This window comes from Benincasa hispida, unplaced genomic scaffold (genome assembly GCF_027475165.1).
Source record: "Benincasa hispida cultivar pf3 unplaced genomic scaffold, pf3_genome.v1.1 HicScf744, whole genome shotgun sequence".
In the NCBI taxonomy this organism is placed as follows: domain Eukaryota; kingdom Viridiplantae; phylum Streptophyta; class Magnoliopsida; order Cucurbitales; family Cucurbitaceae; genus Benincasa; species Benincasa hispida.
Window position 1 is genome coordinate 35,664 of NW_028326871.1, and position 5,552 is coordinate 41,215.

Sequence of the window (5,552 nt, forward strand, 5' to 3'; positions counted from 1 at the left end):
TTAAGAATTAAAAAAAAAAAAAAGGCTTTAATGTCGGTTGCAATCGACATTAAAAACCTTCAATGTTGAGACCTTTAATGTCGGTTGCAACCGACATTAAAGGCTGTGTTATTGGTGTTATTGAAACCCTTTAATGTCGGTTTAAAACCGACATTAAAGCTCGAATTTCTTCTAGTGGACGATGAACGGCGTGGAACCAAAACTTATACATATATATATATATATTAATCCTTTTTCTTTTCCCTTTTCCCTTTTCAAATTCCAAGTTCCCTTTATTAAATCCGAAATCCAAATTTTAAATTTATAACTCACTCTTAAATTTTCAAAATTCCTTTTAAGTCCAAAATCTCTCCTTAAATTCAGTCCAAATAATGTTTCAAATTCTTTCCAAAATTCTCCTCCAAAATTAAATTTAAATCTTCCGTTCTCACAAACAAATCGAATTATCTCAATAAAATAATTCAATTTAACCATAAGCCAAATTAAATCTCAATTACTTCAAAATAAATAAATTGAAATTAATTTAGTCAATTATTTAAATCCTGAATTCGAATTCTTTCAAACAACTCTGACATAAATAATAAATATTTACAAGAAAACTTTCAGGGTGTTATAGATTATCTTTCACCTGGTGTAAACATGGCCTAAGTTACACTTGATTCTACTGTCCAATAAAACAAATAAAACAAACCCATACACCTACACCATCCTTAATAATATGCCTCAATTTTGTAAATCAGTTGATTTCATCAAACCTAACTTGAAGCCCCCAACTTGCATCTTCACAATCCATCACATGCGAAAAAATGTTCCCTTCATCCCTTCTTTCATCTTATCACAATCGCACACCGGTAGCACATGGAAGCATGGCTTCTAGGGGTTGTTAAAAAAATCGAGCAATCTGACTCAACCCACTTGGTTTGGGTTGGGTTTAAGATTAAAATAGTTTGGTTTGGTTTCTTTCTTAATGAACTCAAGTAGGTCGGTTCGATTCGATTCTCGACCCAAAGTTATCCATAACCCAGCCCATTTTTACTTTTGTTGAGTTTCTTCTCTTCATGGGTTGACACGTTGTTGATTGGGATTCGTAAATCACTGTCGTTGTCACTTCACCTTCTCAGTCATGTGGTGTCGTGGTCTTCACTCATATGTATTCCTTCACGTTTTGTCTTCCGTTCGCACCAAACCATCCTCCTTTCACAGTGTCATCTTCCCTTCAACTTCTTCTTCTTCTTCTTCACAATCAGTCATCGCGCCTTCACATCATTGCCTAATCGCCAACGACTTCTTCTTCTTCCTCACACTTACTCATCGTCCCTTCATCGTTCTCATCGGTTCTTCAGGTTTTTGTTTTTTTTTTCTTTCTATTATTAAATTTTTATTGAAAAGAAAATAAAAAGAAAAAGAAAATAGTAAGTTGGGAAGTGCCATGTGCTTTTAATTTTCTTTAATTTTTTTGTTTGATCGTTTAAGCTGGGAAAAGAGATGTTTTGAATTTTAAATTTGATTGAAAATTGGCACCCGTACACCATAAACAGAGCCACGCCACCCAACTCCTTCTTCTTCTTCTTCTTTTTTCTTTTTTAATATTTTATTTCACTGGTCCATAGTTGACCACCCAAATTCTCACATTTATTTTTGTTTTTCTTTATTTGTTAATGTTATAGATGGAAAATAGTGAATTGATCAACAATGATCCACAACCCATAAATACTCCAGATGCATGTTATAAACCATCAGCAATGACAGTCACTGGGAAGAGAAAACCAACTAGACCATCATCTTCCGTGTGGGATCTCTTTACAAAGATGGAAAGGTTTAACAATGAAGGTATCAGGTGCTTGTGATACTTCTTCATGTGGAACTAGTACATTATGGAAGCATATGAGAAAACAATGCAAAAATTATCCATTCTGAGAGCAACCTAAAAGGAAAACAATACTAAAGTTTCAACCTAATGAAGATGTTAGGTGCTATTAATATGAATTCTATGTCTATTGCCTTTAATCAGGAAAGAGTTAGAAATGCATATGCTAAGATGCTAGTATTGTGTGAGATACCATTTAGATTTATAGAGATAGAAGGGCTTAAAGAATTTTGTAATGCTGCATGTCCTAAGTTTGACATTCCTTCAAGAATCACAATTGCTCGAGATATTTATCAAATGTATATGGATGAAAAAAGTTGTTGAAATCAATTTTAATGAAAAGTAGTCAAAGAGTGAGCCTTACAACAAATACTTGGACTTCCTTACAAAACATCAATCATATGGTTCTCACGGTGCATTTTGTTGATTCCGAATGGAATTTACAAAAAAGAATGTTGACTTTTTGTCAAGTACCTAATCATAAGGGAGAGACATTTGGTAAAGTAATTGAATGTTGTTTATTGAAATGAGGTATTGATAAAATTTTTTTTTCAATTACTATTGATAATGCAACTTCAAATGATTCGACAATCTCATATTTGAAGAGAAAATTAAAGCTTTGGGACTCTATTATTTAGATGGTGAATTATTGCATATGAGATGTTGTACTCATGTTATGAACTTGATTGTCAGTGATGGATTGAAAGAATTACATGGTTCAATAGCTAGTGTGCAAAATATTGTAAGATATATTAGATATTCTCCTAAGCAATTGATTTTTTTTTTTTTTTTATTTTTAAAGTGTGTTGGACATGAAAAGATTGAATCTAAAGCCCTTATTTGTCTAAATATGTCTACAAGATGGAATTCAACATATTTGATACTTGATCATGCTTTAAAATTTGACTTATCAATATTTAGAAGAGGAGGATGAAGATTTTGTAAATTACTTTACTGGAGATGAGAATGGAAAGAAAAGAAAGGGCCACCTACTTTAGCCGATTGGGAATCATGTCAGAACATTTGTCAATTTTTTTAAAATGTTCTATGATCTTACATTGAAGGTTAGTAATTCAACATATGTGACTTCTAGTACCTTTTTTCATGAATTTTGTGGGATTCAACAACGTTTAAAAGGTTGGAGCCAAAATTCAAATAGTGTGATATATATTGTGGCTTCCAATATGAGAAGGAAATTTGACAAGTATTGGGGATCTCTTAACAAGATGAACAAAGTATTGTTTCTAGCTATTGTGCTTGATCCACGATATAAGTTGGATTACGTGTCCTTTTGTTTCATAAGTATCTATGGGCATGGAGTTGCTAGAACAATGGCTAATAAGGTGAAAGTTAGTTTAAAGGACTTGTATGAATTTTATAAGACAAGTGATTCAAGTGACTATGTTTTTGAACAACTATGTCATAGAGTTGATATAAGTGGGGATTGTAATGACGTGGAAATGGATTTATAGTTAGAATACAAACGGAGAAGAGAAGAGAAAAATTTGAATGAAGTGAGAAATGATGTGGAGAGATTTTTGTTAGAACTTAATGAAGATCTGATAACTTTAAAAAAGAGCTATATTTCCTTGCTTAATTTAGGCTTGTTAGTGGATTTTATGTGTTAATTGTGTTATTTTGTAGGTATCAAGCAATCAAGAGGTAGAATTAGTCATTTGATGAGAATGAGGTTAATTTGAGGCAATTTGGAGGTGATTTGAGCATCAAGGCTTCAAAGAAGTTGAAATGACCAAAGTGCCCTTGTTAGAGTGTCGTAACGCTCATCACATGCATAGGTCCAACGCTCGCCTGACACTACAAGGCAATTGCTGCATTCGCAGGGTAGCGTTACAACGCTATCCCTAGCATTACAACGTTACAATGATTGATGGAAAGCCCAGCAGCCGCATGTGCATGGCTGTCGTAATGGAGAGTCGAGCCAGCGTTGCAGTGCACCCTTGACGCTTGAGGTCTCGATCGACAAGAGCGTTGCAACGCTGCAACAGATTTCTATATAATCTCTCTTCAATTTTAGATCATTTATGCTATCTTTTGAAGGCTGAATTGATGGAGGCCGATGTGGAGTTTCAATCTCATTCTTTTCCCTTCAGACTTTAGTATCTTAGGTTAGGTTTTACATTTGTTTTTAGGTTGTAAATGACGGATTGAACTTTTCCTCTTCCTCTTGTCTATGGGATGTTGAGGTAATTTTTATCTAATTTTGGGATCAAGAACCTTATGAATTTTTCTTGAGATTTCTGTGCTTTGGACTAAATGCAGAATGAATTTATGTTTTCTTGAATCTTGCTTGATTTTGATATATATTTGTGTGTTGGATTGACAACCCTATCATGAATATATGTCATAACTAGTTGATTTTGGCTCGCACGTTTTTCTAATGTTCGTCCATGTTTAACATCACCCAAGCGGCAAATGGTTGATTGTGTATACTAGGATTTATAGGCTAGTCTTGGATCTTAGGATGCATGCTTGATCTAGGTTCAACAATAAATCAGTTGATTGAGTTAGGGCCTTTCCATTAATTAATCAACACGATAGAATCCAAAATCTTAATGCACATATGCTTAATCTTAATTGATCGCTATCGAACCCAATTAAGATTTAATGCATGTATTTTAATTAGGAAGTTTTCTTGGTTCGGTCTTGGCTAGTTGTCTGCCTTTGTAGAGGCTAGCTTTGTCGAGTCAAGCGAGTGTTATGAATGCATAAATCGATTGCATGTCCGATTAACGGATTTCAATGATTGAAATTACATAGGATCTCTCTTACTCTCAAAACTAGGTAATTCATATCCTTACTTTACATTTACCCTTGCATTTTATATTTCACGCATTTATCTCTTTCACACCAAAACTCCCCATTTATCGCTCTAGTTAGGAAATTAGCTTAAAGAAACAAATCACGCTTCCCTACGGATCGACTTGGACTTACTGCTATTGCTACGTCTTTGTAGTGATAGGAGTAGTTCAATATTATAAATTTTCTTTTGATCAGGTTTGAGGTTTATTAACGACGTAAGCTTTGGTCCTGTTAAGATAGCGTCGTTTTCGGGGAGGCCATTACATTTCGTTAGTTAAATTTCTAGTTAGAGCATTCTTTTGTTTTTGATTTGTTTTCCTTTTTGTGTCAGTATTCTAAGCATGGCAGTCGGGTGGAGCATCTCAGTCTAGTGACGAGGTTTGTGACCTTTAAGGTCAACTTGTTGAGTTGACTTCTTTGGTTAATCGATTGGTTACAGGGAACCCGCAGCAGGTGCAGGCATGTAGGATTGATCACCCTGAGCAAGCATACCAAAGTTTGCAGTGGAGCCCTACACCACGAGACTACCTCATGGGAGGGTATCCTAGTTATATGGATAATGATTTCCATCAGCCTAAATGGGAGGAGTCCTATGGCTATGGAAACCTAGGATGAGACTCGTGCCACTATGATCCACACCTACCACATCTGACATGTTGATGCAAGCTCACACTGCCGACTCAGGTATGTGAAGAAGATGTGATTAGACGACTTGCTGATAACAATCTTGTTTTTGAGCAGGAGACCTACAACCTCCCGTAGGAGAGCTTTAGTTTTCAGACTGAGGTTGGAGCTGATATTTAGAGTTTGAGTGACTCAGTCACTCAATCTTCTGATTCAATTGAGAGAAGATGTGAATCCCTGT

At 35.0% G+C, this 5,552-nt stretch overlaps 1 long non-coding RNA gene across 1 annotated transcript; it reads left to right on the top strand.

The window, feature by feature from the left end:
- The first annotated feature begins 1,119 nt into the window (after positions 1-1,119).
- Positions 1,120-2,237, top strand: LOC150029967 (uncharacterized). Its single transcript, XR_016527232.1, has 2 exons — positions 1,120-1,343; positions 1,668-2,237. It is a non-coding gene; the product is annotated as an uncharacterized LOC150029967 (long non-coding RNA).
- The last annotated feature ends 3,315 nt before the right edge of the window (positions 2,238-5,552 follow it).